The sequence below is a fragment of the Trachemys scripta genome, chromosome 9, assembly GCF_013100865.1.
Source record: "Trachemys scripta elegans isolate TJP31775 chromosome 9, CAS_Tse_1.0, whole genome shotgun sequence".
NCBI classification, from domain to species: Eukaryota; Metazoa; Chordata; order Testudines; family Emydidae; genus Trachemys; species Trachemys scripta.
The window spans coordinates 99,852,516-99,869,142 of record NC_048306.1 but is presented as its reverse complement, the minus strand read 5'-3'; the positions used below and the strand labels follow the sequence as shown (position 1 = coordinate 99,869,142).

The window sequence follows — 16,627 nt, the reverse complement described above, 5'->3', positions numbered from 1 at the left end:
CCTCCAGGAATTCACAAAGCCTAATGCAAATAGAAGTCTTCTAAACATAAAAAACAAAATTACAGGCCAGCTTTAGTAATACCTTACGCTGCATAAATACCTACTGAACTCCATGGCACTAACTGCAGGGCAAAGTACTACATAACGTGTAAGGGGGGGGAGAATCTAACATTGCACAACACACAACAGCTTTGGGTACTACAGGAGAACCACAAAGTGACTGTGACCAAGACTGAAACTGACTCGTCTTGCTTACATGGCCATGGTGACGGTAAAAAATAGCAAAAAGTAAACCATCAACAGTGAATAGCAGAGTTTTTCAAGTTCTTTTTGACTAAACAAATTACAGCTCTATTAGGAACATAGATACGGAGCCTGTATATATTTAAGAAACCTTTGGGTCAGTATTTTTAAAAATATAAGGATCATAATTTTCAAAAGGAACTTTTGACTTTCGGTGCCCAATTCCTTGGATGCCCGACTTGAAACATCTTAAAAGACGGTACTCGGCACTTTCTGAAAATCCCTAAGCACTTTTGAAAATCTTGGCAATAATTCTTATCTGAAGAGCTCCCTCTCCCCCTTTTTCTTTTTAAATGAAACACCTCAGTCTATTCTCTAGAGGTTCTTTCACCACCATCATCACCAGAGTATCTAGGCATCTTCCAGCACTGCATCGAGCGATGTGACTAATGTCTGTCACATGTGGTTCATAGATCCGATCTGTAGAGTTTAAAGCTAGGAGAGATGAGCAGATCATCTAGTCTGACCTCCAGTATATCACAGCCCATTAACTTTCACACAGTTACCTCTTGATTGTGCCCATCAACTTGCATCTGGCTAATGCATCTCTTCTAGAAAAGCAGCCAGTCAAGAGATGGAGAATCCACCACTTCTGGTTAGGGGGGAGGGATAGCTCAGTGGTTTGAGCACTGGCCTGCTAAACCCAGGGTTGTGAGTTCAATCCTTGAGGGGGCCACTTAGGGATCTGGGTACTTGGTCCTGCTAGTGAAAGCAGGGGGCTGGACTTGATGACCTTTCAGGGTCCCTTCCAGTTCTATGAGATGGGTATATCTCCATATATTTAAATCAGCCTCACTTAAATGATGTGAAATTTCTAATATGTCTGCTTCAGCTTCCAGCCGTTGGTTCTAATTCTGCGTTTCTCCATTAGATTAAAGTCCTTTAGAACCTGGGTCTTTCTCCCCCTGGAAGTACTTACACACATCAAGGCATCTCTTTGGGCGTGTTTGGTTTTTGGTGTTTTGGTAAATTAACAGATTTAACTCTTTAATTCTCTCACTGTCAAGCATTTTGTCTCGGCATGAATCATTTGTATGGCTTTTTTCTGGACCCTCAACAATTTTCCAACATCCTTTTTAAAATAGGGACATCGGAACTGGACGCGGTGCTCCAGTATCGATCTCACCAATGCATTATACAGAGGTAAAATCCCCTCCCCCTCCTCCCCTTTATACAGCCAAGAACTGCATTAGCCCTTTTGGCCACAGCATGGCACTGGGGGCTCATGTTGAGTTGCTTGTCCACCCTGACCCCTAGATGCTTTCTCCCCACCCCCAGTTCTATCGGTCTGGCCTGCATTCCTTGCTCCTCAATGCATCACTTTGCACTTGGCTGTATTAAAACACATTTTGTTGGAATGGGCCCAGTTTACCATTGGTTCAGGCTCTCTCATCCTCTCTCCAGAGGGAGAATTGGGCATGCAGAGCAGTGCTTTGTTTTGGTAGGGACTCATTTTTGAGAGGTTTTTTTTTTTAACTGTACGTGCTACTCTGGAGGAGAGGAGGCAGGGTGGAGAAATACACCTTGCACTTGGAGTGTTAGGTGTGTGATGGTCCTTAGTTCCTGGGGGAGACACTTCCATGGCCTCAGACCCGTCCCTGAGAAAGCCATCTCCTGCACAGAAACTTTATCCTGATGGTAGACTGATCCAAAAGAGTGCACATGCTTTCTTGCAACTGGAAGCCATCACCTCCAGTGAGCTCCTAGAATGTAACCAGCGAGTCAGACACAGACCAGATTTGTAGGTCAGCTCCTCTTCTGACATTCCACTTCTCATTTGCAACCTATTCATTATTTACCTTCACAAAGAACAGGTATTAAAAAAACTAAAAAGGTAGGGCAAGAAGAGGTGCTCTTTAGGAAAGACAGGACGGAGCTGCTAAAAAGGAAATATTCCCGGTCAGCACAGGGGAGAGTTCAGTGTCACACAGAATGAATTCTTTTTATTTTGCATATGCTGTCTCGGAAACTTACAACCCCCACCCTCCCATCTCAGGAACACATCTGGAATCCCAAGTGGTGAGGGAGCAGGAGGGATGGCGCAGAGGAGCCTTGCATTGGCAGGTAAAAAGAAATGATGGAAAGCATTAGACATTATGAGGCCACAGCACATCAACTCAATAGAATTCGATGGTTATGAAGCAGAGGGTAGAAAAGAGATCTGGTGGAGGCAGGGAAGCTGTTAGGCTCTCAAAATACACACAGCACAGACAACAGGCGCAACTGACGAAAGGCATTAAATTCAAAATGATCTCACAGCTATAACCACGTTTTAGGCTGCATCTGCCAGCATTAAAAAGAACTTCCCCCTCTTCCCCACAAATCTAATCTACCTCTTACCCAGCACACCCATCTACAGCAAGAAGCTAGAGCAGGAGTGGGCAAACTATGGCCCGCAGGCCAGATCCGGCCCATCAGGGCTTTGGATCCGGCCCATGGGATTGCCACCCCCGTCACACCGCAGGCCCCGCAGCGCTCCCGGAAGCGGACAGCACCATGGCCCCGCATGCAATTTCCTCACCCAGATGTGGCCCTCAGGCCAAAAAGTTTGCCCACCCCTGGGCTGCGTTTTATTGAAAGCTTTGCTTCAAATCTCCTTTCCAATGAAAAACTGACTTTTTCCTGGGAAATTTTCTGGTTGGTCAAAATTTCCTGGTTGTTTTGACCAAAAAAAAAAAAAAAAACCAAACAAACCAAAAAGATTAATTTATTGGGGTTTTCAAAAACTGCCACGTTTCAGTAAATAATAATAATGTAAAAAGGCATGAAAATTCTCCTGTTTCTATCTGACTGTTTTGTAGGAAACTGTCTCCACGTTGTCAGCATTCACTAATCACCGCCGGGAGTATTTTGACAGTTTTACCCCTTCTTCCCAAACGCTTCGCAGAAGTCACCTTTTCAGCAATACATTCGATCGAGGTTTTATGCGCAGTTGATTTGAACGTCCACTTTAATGTCATTTCAGATTCCATTGTAGGTTAACTTTGTGACTCATTCAATATTCCAAAGATGAACAGGAGCCAGTTTGACCATGTCCTTGTGTTCTGCCTTCCTTTGATCTCGCTCTCCTTTTTCCAGTCCAGATCAACTCAAGAATCTATTCGACTCCTTTCCAGTATCTCCAACTGCACCCTTCCACCCCACCTATAACATCCCTCCACAGGCACAATATTTCTGCTCAGTTAAGTGGGTGTCGATTGGTCTCAGAGATCTGGAAGGAGGTGTGTTTCTACATGACTTGAAGGGCCAAATAGGTGTGCCCCAAGAGTTTCCCTCGTCCTACAGACAGGTCCCAGCATGCATCACTCCATCTTGATCTAGCCATCCTTCCAGCTGGCTCAAGGGAGAGCACTGCAGTCTCCATGGGCTGAATCCCATCGTGCTGCTAAGCAGAGGTAGAAAGAATGTGTCAGGTTGCAGGTCCTGCTCACACAGCATCTTTAAGCGTCCTCTTGACTGGCCCCATTAGGATTTACTTCGATCACGGAGTGTAGCGGAGTCAGGGCCCCACATCCCTCTTCCTGAGATTCACCGTGACTCTCAGCCAGCCAGTAACACAGAAGGTTTATTAGATGACAAGTCCCAAGCAGAGCGTGTAGGTACAACCAGAACCCCTCAATCAAGTCCTTCTGGGGGGTTTAGGGAGCTTAGACCCCAGCTTGAGGTTCCCTGCGTTGCACCACCCAGCCCCAAACTGAAAACAAAAACTCCTCCAGCAGCTCTCCCCCCCCCCCCCCCCCTCTGCTCCGCCTCTCCTTTGTTCAGTCTCCTGGCCCGAAGGTGTCACTTCTCCCAGCCCCCCTCCTGGCTCAGGTTACAGCTCAGGTAGCTTCCTTCAAGGGAAGTCCCCCATCCCCAATGCAACCCCCCTGCAACATTCCCAGGTCGAATCCACCCCGCTCCCTGCTCCGTCACAATTTCCTTCAAGCCAAGCATGGCACTCAGGCAAGTCAGATTCTGCCTGATCTAGCGGCAGCACTTGTCTCCAATGATCGTTGAGCGTGCTCCTTGTAGGCCTGGAGCACCTTCCGCTATCACATCCCTAGTCAGGTGCCACCGCCCCTCTTTAGCTAAAGATTTGCTCAAAAAACTCAGAGAGAAGAAATACAAGCCAGATTTTCAAAGCACTTAAGGAGGAGGGATGAGGCTTCTACATGAGATAAGGGGAGAAACCCTAAACTCCCTGATCCCAGGCCTGCCTGGGGAACACACTTTGGATTTTCTCAGCAGTGCCACTCAGAGAAACCTCTCTGAGTGGCACTGTGAGCGTTAGAGAGACTCAGCTTATACGGACAGTCACTCTTTTGTTAGAGGAGAACTAATAGGTCAGTGCATGCTCAATCTGGCTTACACATGAGCACCCCACCCCAAAAGTTCTCCTTCTTGTCCACTGAATTTCTGTGGCGTTGCAAGTTGCATCACTTTCTCCCCGGATGCCTGCGTGCCCGGTTTTCAAATGCCAGCCAGTACAGCCGTCCACAGCCTGCCCCCGCTCCCACTGAACTCAGTGGCAAACCTCCTGTTGATAGTAGAGGCCCCTGGTTCGTCTCATACAGCAGCTGTTTGGCTATTGCAATCGAGGCTGGGCTTCTCAAAGCCGCCTAAGGGATTCAGGCACCCACCTGTGATGGAGAATCAGTGGCAAATGGGCACCTAATGACTACGTTCCTTGTTGAAGGCCCCTCCCTAAATGCTTTCTTTCTCGATCATGTTGGACTCAAGGAGACACATAAAATATCAAGGTTGGAAGGGACCTCAGGAGATCATCCAGTCTAATCTCCTGCTCAAAGCAGGACCAATCCCCAATTAAATCATCCAACAGATTTTTGCCCCATATTCCTAAATGGCCGCCCTCAAGGATTGAACTCACAACCCTGGGTTTAGCAGGCCAATGCTCAAACTACTCAGCTATCCCTCCCCCCAAATGACAGAACCACGCTTAGGCTGTGTCTACACTATGGAGACGATATACCAGCATAGCTATGTCCATGTAACCCCATACAGTAGATACAACCTACACCGACGAAAGGGGTTTTTCCCTTTAGTGTAGGACCATCACCTCCCTGAACTAATTTAGCTACTTCAATGGAGGCATTCGTTTGTCAACGTAGCTGAACCTGCATTGGGGGTTAGGTCAGCATAGCCGTGTCAGTTGGGTGGGGGGGAAGACCCTTGACCTACGCAGCATGTCAACCTAATTTTTTAAGTATAGACCAGGCCTTAATTAGATCATGTGCACATTACCACTGGGCTGCTAAGCGTCTGACCCCAAGATTCCACCTCCACAATGCCCGTGCTGCTATGATTACAGAGGCTGGGGTTTTAATAACAATACTTTGTGCTTATATGGAGCTTCCCAACTTCAAACAGCTGAACAAACATTCACTAATTAATCCTGCATGTCAGAGAATCTTCCTAAACTTAGCCCAGAACCGTGATCTTTATCCTGGGTCATAAAACAGTCTCCTGGCTCTTTTCCCCCTGTTGTCTCTTTCCCTTTGAAGGCAATCGAGCTGCCTCTGTCAGCAGAAGGAACCTGGGAGCTATTCCAGCCTCCGCCCTGTTATTTGAGGAGCATCAATATATTCCTGGTGGATCCTCTGGTTTTCACAGCGGAGTGGTATGATTTCTCACTCAGCCTCCTGCACTTACAGCCAAGCCTCACCCCCCTCTCTGGTTCTCTTGAGCAGTGCTTCTCAAACTTTTGTACTGGTGACCCCTTTCACATAGCAAGCCTCTGAGTGTGACCCCCCCCCTTATAAATTTAAAACACTTTCTAATATAATTAACACCATTATAAATGCTGGAGGCAAAGCGGGGTTTGGGGTGGAGGCTGACAGCTCACGACCCCCCATGTGATAACCTCACGACCCCTGAGGGGTCCCAACCCCTAGAACGCCTGACACAATGGGTTTGGAACAGTTGCACGCTCCCCTAAGAGGGTTATGTAGACAGCCAATGCTTCCCGCCACCCCCGAGCACAGGATCAATTGTACTCAGCCCAGCTCTCCCCTGGCTAGGGAGGCTTCCCACTCCCTTACCAGGCACAACTGACCCAACACACGTAGAGGATGATCTCAAATTATTACTCTGTGTATTACGGTAGCTCCCAAAGGTCCCAGCCAAGATCAGAGGCTCATTGTGCTAGTACTGTACATAGAATCATAGAATATCAGGGTTAGAAGGTACCTCAGGAGGTCATCTGGTCCCACCCCCTGCTCAAAGCAGGACCAATCCCCAGACAGATTTTTGCCCCAGATCCCTAAATGGCCTCCTCAAGGATTGAACTCACAACCCTGGGTTTAGCAGGCCAATGCTCAAACCACTGAGCTACCCCTCCCAGCACACAGTACAAGAGACAGACCTTGCCTCAACGGGATGACAGTCCAAACAGATGAAATGTGTGAAGGGAAACGGGTACAGACAGCAGCAGGGACATGGCCAGGGTCACCCAGCAGATCAGTGGCAGAGCTAGGAATAGAAGCCAGGACTCCTGGTTTCCAGTCCAGTGCACTAACTGTGCCCATAAAAGAACTCGAGTTCGCAGCACTGAGCATAGAGACAGCATCACACTTCGGTACCAATCCTTCAAGCTGGAACCCTGCGACCACGCGCCGGCCCTGCTGTGCCCCAGGGTACAAGCTGTGTGGCTCTAACTGCAGGATCGGGGCCTCGGGCAGTACAAAGAATCTATTTTGCAGTGACACTATAAACATGAAGCTCAGGTCTTAAAAGGATTTCTTAATGCTCCTGCACCATCACTGCAGGTTAGCAAAGCCAAAGCAACGCGTCAAAAGCTCAAGCATTCTCCCCCTTGGTGCAATTTGTTTGCTTGCTTGTTCCTCGCTCAGGCTGGACAGCGGAACCGCACTCGTCAGGTTCACTTTGCTCCTAGGCATGTACCAGCCTCACCAGCATGATTGTCCTGGCGTAACCCTCGCCTTTCCCTCCCTGCTATTGCCCCCCGCCCGCTGTGTCATTTGAAGGAGAGGCTGGAAGCTTGGCAGGGCAGAAGCCAATTTCTTTTTAATTTTTGAGCGTGCTTGAGCAGGGACCGCTTCTTTTTAATCCTCACACCCATTTCATTTGGCAGCTGGTGTGTCTGGGATCAGGTTGCAGTAGGGGAAGGTTTAAAACTGAAAAGGAACTTCTCCTTAAATCAACCCTCCAGCCCCACAACTTTCCTATTCTTCTTAGACTTTCTAACCCCAAGCCCTTTAAGAGGAAAAAAAAAACCAAAACAACCTTAATTTCTGTTCTGAAATTAGCTCGACTTACGGAACACTGTCCCTGTCCCCCTTGTAATCACAAGGGGGTCACTGAGTGCTTTCCACACCCCACCATTAGACCACAGTCACCGCCGGGCTTATCCATTAAGGCTGGGGGTTATGTCCCACTGGGTCGCACAAAAGCTGCTAACTGGTAGATATGGGTGTGTGCACCTTTCATCGTTTCTCACAGCCCTGCCGGGGGAACCTGGAATGCAAGGGTCTTAAAGTGATGTCGCCCTTACCATGCGTTTGCCTGTCTGTGCATGTAGTTCAGAGCTCAGGGAAGGGGACACGACACACCTGAAGACTGAAGCCCTGTTAGTGACAGAATACACACAGCACATGCTCAACCCAACATGCCTCAAAACAGAAGCAAGAGGCACCTCCTCTGGAAGAAAGCAGGTGATAGTTTGGTCTCCAGGGACCATTCAGCCCTTTGCCTCTCGGCTGAATATGTCAGACAAGGAGCCCGAGAAAGTGCTTGTTTTGATGTAAACACCTGTCCACAAAGAACCCAAAGTCTTTTCACAAAAGCTCGCCTGGGCTAGTGGGCAGGGCATTGGGCTGGGAGGCAGGAGATTTGCCCTCTGTTCCCAGCTTTTCCACCAACCTGCTTTGTGACCCACGGCAAGTCACTTCATTTCTTCGTGCCTCTGTTTCCAATCCCACATTATTCAAGACTGGAATTTTTTAAGATATGCTCTAGTTCCAAAGGAATTATTCTGGAAAGCTCTCTGGCCTGGGTTATGCAGATCAGCAAGATGATCACAATGGTCCAATCAGCCCTTGAAATCTTTAAGACGTTGACTTTTGGTCACTATTGACCTGGGCCGGACTTGAACCTGCAGCCTAGAAGTGAAACCCAATGCACCTGGCAGTTTCCTTTAACCAGCTGAGCTTTATCTTTTCGCTGTCCCCAGGAGCAAAAACATCTCAGTTTGTTGCTTGTGGCAGGTATTCCCAAACTTTTTTCCCCTGAGGCCCACCTGTGCAGGTGCCACAGGGACCGTGGCCCACCATTAACACTTCTTGATGGACATTCACTGTAATGATTACAGACATATAAACTATAACATTGTAAACAAACAATCTCCAGGTTTCCCTCTCATTTTCATGTAAACAACTGTCACAATAGAAATCCCGAGCAATAGGCACTCAGAGAAATGCTTCAAGATCTTTGAAGTCAAACAGTTTTACTAAAACTGCTCTTAAAAAAATGTCAAGAGCCAACTGTGGTGTTCAAAGAGGGAAAACACAATGTATCGATGTATCAAACGGAAAAATAAGCAACACAACAATGTTAACAAAATTGTTAAAAACTCTGTGTTTTTTTATTTTAAAACGAAACAGTTGTCCAACTTTGAACACTATATTGTGTTTTCATTTTTTTAAGAGTAAAATCTGAATTTCTGTGTGATGTAAGATCCAACCCTACTCTATCCTAATTAGAAAACAATCGAATATTGTAAATAAAAATATAAAACAACAGTTATATTATAACACACTGAGGCAATGGGGACTCATCTGATCCCGTAAAGGAGAATCCAAATTTCAAGTCTGCGTTGTCGTATTTTCTTACCACTTTATTTCTTTGGCTGGCTCCGTATGCGTAGTTGTAGATGGCCTGGGACTTTCGTTATCTTCTCCGCCTCGTTTTCAAAAAATAAATCGATCCACGTCAGACTGAACTATGACTTGCTGGTTTTTACAGTTGTAAACGGCGGGCTGCGTGTACGTTGCTAGGTTACCTTGCCGTGAAACGCACCGTTGTACTCGCGAGAATTACACCTGACCTATTGCAACATGGTTTTTTTTTAAATAAAGTTTTTTCTATACTCTGTCCAACATATACAGCTCAAAACATGACATTTCTATAGCTTTTACTTAGATTACACAGTCACGTGGAGTTAAAGATTTACTAAGAGCTTGACTGGAGAATGCAGTTGCACTGACAGATTACCCAGGACTGTGTCGCTGCCCACCTTTGGGCCCCGGCCCACAATTTGGGAACCCCTGGCCTGTGGGACGCTCTTCAGAAATAAGTGTGTTGAGCAGAAGCTACCACTGATTTTTACTCTAGGCTGAAACTGAACTTACATTTTTCTGTTACTATTTAACCTGCATCTTACTCGCCTGACCAAAGGGCAGTGTTCAAAGCAGGGCTGAGTGTGTCATTTGGGTTTTAGGAAACGGTTTATGAGAAGGAGGAGGAAAGGCATCTGTTGAACTCCTCTAATAACCAGCTGTAGGGAGCCACTGGGACCTGGGCAGCAGTAATATAACCTACCCACTGAAAGCTAGACTGAATGGGTTTGGGGAAGGAGGAGATTGCAGAAGATGGAGCTGGGCTATTTAAATAACAGAGCAGTGGGAAGGACTGAATTCCAACAATCAAATTCCAACCACCCACACTCGTCTATAGATCTCAAAGCACTTTACAAAGGAGATCAGTATCATTATCCCCATTTTGAGATGGGGAAACTGAGGCACAGAGGTGGGAAGCAACTTGCTCAAGGTTACCCAGCAGGCCAGTTGGGACTAGAACCCAGTTTTCCTGAGTCCCAGTGCAGTGCTCTGACCACTAGGCCACACTGCCTTCTTGGCACTAATGAGTAATCCCAGCTCTGTGCTTCAGAGGAGAAAAACACTTGCTCAGAAGACCCCTGCGGATATGCCAGGGCATGAGTGAAAGAAGACAATTCCTTCCCAGCCCCATCTTTGGTCACTGGCCCATGAGTAGAAATCACCCTCGTTAAGGATCTAATGCCATTCACATCCCCTTTATCCTGGGAGAGACTTCAGTGCCAGTCTGCTGCCTGAGGAGTTGGGGCTGATGGGGAAAACGACACGGGATCGGAAGCTGGAAAATTTGTGCCGTGCTGCGGACCAAATGGCTTCATTCTCGACAGCCGCCTCTGCCTCACCAGTCAGGTGGTGGGAGCTTGGCGGGCCATTTTACCAGCCTAGCAGACACACACAGTAATGCACAACAATAACACATCCTTCATTCCAGCAAGTGCCAACCACGCAGGGATATAACCTCACCACAGCGTAGAGCTGCAGACCACTCACATCTCGAAGTTTGCCCTTGAGCTCACTGAAATCCACTCCTGATTGCCATGAGCCAAGCAGAAAGTCTTGGATATTAGCCAACACCGCAAGCCCTCCAGGGTCAGAGGGGATAAATGTTTTCCGGATCAGGGAGGACGTCTTTCTTTAAATGGCATCTGCAAAGCAGGCGAGACATCGGTATGGTCATCCAGCACGCGCGTGTTCTCGCTTTACGTAACAGACTGTGCGTACCCTTTGTCACTCACCCTGTCTATTCATATTGAAGGGCCTCAAGCCAAAATGGGCAATGGATGGCAGGCAGGCTGGCTTCGAAAGCTACTGCCCTAAATGGCTGGACTAACCTTCTCTACTAGAACCAATATCATCCAGCTTTTTATAGCAGTGTTTCATCTCGCAAGAAGCCTTTGTTGGCATTAAAAAAAAAAAAAAAAACCTGAAAATGTAACTGTTCAATGTTGTCTGTTCTAGATCGACTGCATGACTTACATTTGTGTTCTCTGGAGCACACAGCAAAAGTTACTGATGCCCTGCAACTCTCACAAAAACGTGAGCTCTGTCACGCTTTAAATAAATATAAGACGTGATCAGCTTTCTCTATCTATAGGGACACATTCCTCTACTAAAATCACACATTCCAAATAAATGTATTCACCTCTCTTACTGTGACAGCCAACCTCAAGGGTTCAAAGATCATGAGCTCTGCCCCCAGAATTACTGAGACTAGCTTAATAATAAAGCCATTTTTAAATGAAAACAGGAAGGGTTCTTTCCTTTGCATTCTGGTTTGGAGCCTTTACGATTCATGTTTTCACACTTTTCTACACAATCACAAGGGCTAGAAACTTACTTTATTTAAGAATCTCAGCTTTTATTTAAATAATCACATGACTCCAGGAGCTGAGGCCTTAAAGAAAAAACCCCAAATATGGTGAGACTAGCGATAAAATCAGGAGAGCTGGCAGCACTGAAGATCTTCTGAGTACTAGCAGCGAAAAACTTTAAAATCCAGTTTGCTTGGTGTTATTTATGCTTTAAGGCCCCAAGTCAGGAACACAATTAAAATCATGTGCCTAAGTCTGACTGACTTCAACAGGACTTTAAGAGTTCTTCCTGAATATAGATGCTTTCCTGAATCAGGGCCTTTGTTTGCATTTTTGGATTTCCCTCAGCTTGGAAAATAGCAGTCAGTGATGTCATGTTCACTTTCAGATTCTTAATGCCAGGATCCCTGGATCTCAAACATTGTAGGGGGATATTTTAAAGCAGAGGCTTTTCACTGGGACATTTCAAAACTAAATTGGAGAAACATTTCTATTGCTCTTAAATTTTATACAGCAACTCCTTTGTACAAAGCGTGAATTAGGGGCTCGATTTCAGTTGATGTCCCTTTAAAGCTATTCTAATTATGACGCTGGCTAATATTTCCCACTCAGGTGCATGGATTTGTTAACACAGGCCAACTCACGTTACATATCTACGTACACACCCACACATGCACACACCGTCTCTTGTATCTAGGTACAGAGCTGGCCCGTCACTGATACAATACACACACAGACGAGAGGAGCGTTATCTTCACACGAAGCATTTTAGGTTACTGGGCAAAGAGGAAACAAAGAGGCAGATCCTGTAGATAGCCTGAACGGATACACCAGCGCACGCATGCCATGCCTACCTAAAAGAAGAGTGGAAAAACAAAGACTTTACGGGTGTCTCAGTAATTACATATCTGTTACGTTATGGGCCTGAAAGTGAAACATAAAACTGCCATCACCACATTTATTTCCTAGTGTGACGTCCCCTCCTACAATGTACAAGGGGACAGGTTACATCATGTGCTTCCAGAGCTGGAGAATGTACAGTATGTACTGTAGTTCCAACAGCTGCTACAGAGCTCCGTACAGAGGCAGAAGACAGGGGGGAGACATGCACCGCCACCAGGCTCCTGTTATTTAGATGTCCTACCCCGCCTTCCTTTTACTCATCTTTCATGTTGATGCTTTGGCTGCTTCCTATGATACCAACCCAGAAATATTTTCCACCCTTCTGTTCTTCCAATGACGCCCACGCTCCCAAAGCTTTCTATGTATTTGTTTTTAATCTGTTGTCACTGTCACTCCAGGTCATGCCACGGATGTTTCAGCTCTTACAAGGTCAGAATACATAGGCAGCATTAGATAATATACGAAAGAGAAAAGGCCACTTCTCAAGGTTGTGAGGCCTCTGCAACTCATCTAACTTTGCAGCATGTCCCATCTGGGTAGTGGCGTCTTCCGAATGCTTCTTCTCCCTGCATCTTGTTTTTCTAAGAATTAACTGCAATAGCAGGAAAAATGTCAGCAAATAAACACACGGCTCCGTATAAGTCAAACCAGAGCAGGTCTCTGGAACAGGGGGCCTGACGGGTTGTTGACTGTAGGTATGACATTAAGTCGCATGATATCCCCACTTCTCTTCTTCCAGTGGTTATAATGACCCCACTCTTCAAATAAAATTATATGGGAAGCATCTGAAAGGCAAAACCTTCCATGAAAGATCACTCACAAGGGCAGTCGAACTTTCTGGCCCACAAAGCAGCCAGCATCTGACAGCGCCTTTGCTAGTGACCCATAAAGTTAATCTGAACAAACACTAGAAAGCATCTTATCGGGAACGGTCCTACCCAGGTATGGAGTTGGGCATAATGAGACTCTTCCATCTCTGACCCTCAAGATTCTGGGACAATACGATTCCCCGAATAAAGCAACACTGGCTACAGCTGGGATGGCATGCCGTTCTCCCAGAGGTGCGTCTCCGAGCAGTGTGGCCAGCTGCCCCAGTGCACCAGCCAGCCTGTGTGCAGGCAGGAACGGAAAAGGGGAGTCTCTGGCTGGGCAGGGAAGAGACCAACACTGGGAAATTCAGAAGCCCCTTTGGGACTTTTCCGACCTGGAAATTAATAAAATTAATAAATAAAAGGGCGGGACACATGCACTCAAGCTCCAAGATACAAACCGAATCCTGGAGTCCACTGCATGTGTCCGTCCCTTTTATTAATTCTCCTATGCTGATTTATTAAGCCCTTTTCCATTCCCACCCTCAACGTGGGAGCGGAAGGACACAGCAAATATTTTCACCAGAGCCTGGTGTTTGAACTGACATCCAAAGCCTCCTCGTTAGTGACCAAGGCAGAGGAAAAGCAGGCTGACTTTGGCTGAGGTCAGTGCAGGACAGCTGCCCCTCCCCAGCATGTAGGAGGAGATTTTGATGCCATGACTGTTGATTTTAAACAACTCTTCCACCACCGTTCTCTGGTGCAGCAATTGGACGGGTAGGTGATTCTGGGTCAGATATGCCTTTTATGATCTTTGTTGTTATCCTTTGTATTTCCACAGGCCCTAACGCTGCAGTCATGGACCAGTGGCACCCCATTGTACCAAGGGCTGTAGAAAGACAGAACACAGAGCTTACAATCTAAAAAGATCCATTCTGGTTTGGCTAAGTTATAAGCCTTTGCCCTTGCCGCCTTCTCTAGCATAAATACATAGCAACATATACATTTAAAATAAAATACATTTAAAAAAAAAAAGATACCCTACCAAAACAAGTCACTCCCCTGCACACCCTTTTCCCGCCTGGGGAGAGGATGAGAGTACAAAACATGCTCCAGATGCATAGTCACGTTGTTTAAAATGCACTAGATGAGCACAGGCCAGGAACCTCTCCAGAAGAGAATGTCGCCCATTGCTGTTTGCACGCATGCAGCAGAACTTGTTGGAGACGTACGCCCTCGCTTTCTCAATGTTCCAGCTGCACTATGCGTGCTCTGCAATGCTAGGTAGCAGACACACACTCCTACACCTCTGCATGGAGGACAGACAAAAATGGGTCCTCCTGCTTCACCCACTAATGCTGGGACTGTCCCTTACCAGGTGTTTGTAACATTGCCTGGCACGATGGGGCCATGATCTCAAATGGGGCCACTAGATGACAGGCTACCATAAAATAATAACCTTGGGGCAGTGAATTGGAGGGCCCCAATCCCGGGCGAGCTTCTGGGTGCTAGTGCAATATAAACAACAATGAACTCCTGGCTCATCCATTGTCTGTGTTTTGTTTAGCTTTGATTGCCAGGCTTCTACTTAGAAACCCTAGGAAAGTTCATTAGGAATGAAACAGCAACTTAGAGAGAGGAGAGACAGATGCTGCCTGACTGGATGTGTGAAAAAATTCTGACAGGCAGAAATCATGGAACTCACACGTCTTGTGGTGCTATCTAAGTAATAAGTCATCGGCTAGAATACTGACGCTCGTAGTACTAATGTTGTGTTCCCTTTTCGGAAGCCACTCCCCCTCTGGATGACATCTGTCACTGTGTATGTTCCTAGAACAGGAAGATATTTTTAAATCTCTCGCTGTGGCTCAAAACTGTGAGTGCATCAGCCAAAATACCTCCCACTGGTGTGTTATATATAGACCTACGCAGATATAGATAGTACAGAGAGACAGACAGAATCTAGCAAAGTTACAGAGACATGCTTCTGAAGATCTCATAGCACTCTGTAAGAACTTTCCTGGCCTGTGATTCTAACCACATTCCTCTGCTCTGTGAATCCCTCCACTGGCTCCCCACTCTTCTGACATAGCAAGCTCCATGCCAAGGCCCTTCACAACTCTGTCCCTTCTTGCTAATCCACTCATCTCTTCTTCCTCATCCCCCTACCCTCTCTGCTACACTGCTGATGCTGGATTCAATATTCTGTTTCTCCCATCGCATTCTTTCAGATGCCTCTTATACACAGAATATCATTCTTTGAATTTATCCATAAAGCCACTAACCTCTAAACCCCACAATCCCTTCTTGAGTCCACCCTCTATCTACCATGAGGTCTGCAAGAACTTAATTCACCCCAGGGTACATCTAGCTCCAAGCATGTAAGGTTCCAGCCCAGCTGTGTGTGCTTTTATTAAAGGTAGGAGCAGGTAAAAGCAGTGGGCAATAATGGACGCTGTTCTGCAACCTCAATTCTAGCCGTGGACCTCAATGGAGCTGCTATCAGCTCCCCCAGGAACTCCTATGACACCGAGTTATTGCTGCAAAAAGTTATTGGAGAAAGTACAATAGATTTTCTCATAAGCATCAAACATATCAGCATTTCAAACACGGAGTGCTGCAGCCTTCAGAGACAAGATGACGCTTCAGCTCTTGATACAGTTATCTACCTAATAATAACCCCAAAGAGCATGCTCTGCCTGGCAGCACGCCAGACCACATGCTGCCTTTCTGCAATTTAATTTTTGTGTGTGTGTGTGTCAGACATGGAAATGTTGACTCTAGGAAATACAGAGTCTTCTGTGAAAACAAGGTTTTGAGGAAACAGACTTTTAGAGGGAGGAAAAAAAGATGTGTCTCTTTTCTCTCCTTTCTTTAATGTTGTTTCTGTCATCCAGGGTTGGGCAAGAATCTGATTCTATTGCTGTCAGTTGTGCTGGAAACGACTGCTTGTATCAGCTCCATGGGGTTGATGTGAACATTATTCAAGGCTACAAGGACAATGATTCAGAGACAAATAAGCACCGACTTACGTGTTTTTGTAGGGCAAATTAACACACCCTTGGTCTCAAGGCTGAGGGGTTTCAACCAACTCTGTGTTTTTACTAGGGGAAGGAAGACATCTCCTGGCAAGATGGGATTGTTCAAACACGTCAGCATTTGTGGACACAAATTCCAGCACTCACGAGCGACAAGAGAATGTCTCTGAGACGGAGCAAAAGCATTTCAGGAAGAAACGTCTCTGTGTCAAGCTTTCAAGGGGTTTTAAAACTACAATGAGTTCAAAACAGTTACGTTAAAAGTTATGAAAAAATGGCCTTGACAAAAGAAGAATTTTCTGAGGTGTGGAAATAAGCCAACATAAACCTGCTATGGACCTGGCCCTATGTAGATAAGGTATATGTATTTAAGGGTACACGACACTCCAGGACAATTCTCATCACAAACA

The 16,627-nt window shown here is 46.3% G+C and overlaps 1 protein-coding gene across 6 annotated transcripts in view; it reads right to left on the bottom strand.

The window, feature by feature from the left end:
• LPP (LIM domain containing preferred translocation partner in lipoma) overlaps positions 1-16,627 on the bottom strand; it is a 444,446-nt gene that overhangs the window by 378,754 nt on the left and 49,065 nt on the right. The window contains exon 1 of one of the 6 annotated variants that reach the window (XM_034781640.1): positions 9,154-9,421. The exons of the other annotated variants lie outside the window; for them this stretch is intronic. The gene's annotated coding sequence lies outside the window, so the exon portion shown is untranslated. Of the gene's footprint in view, positions 1-9,153; positions 9,422-16,627 lie in introns of those variants that run through there. 6 annotated transcript variants of the gene reach the window in all.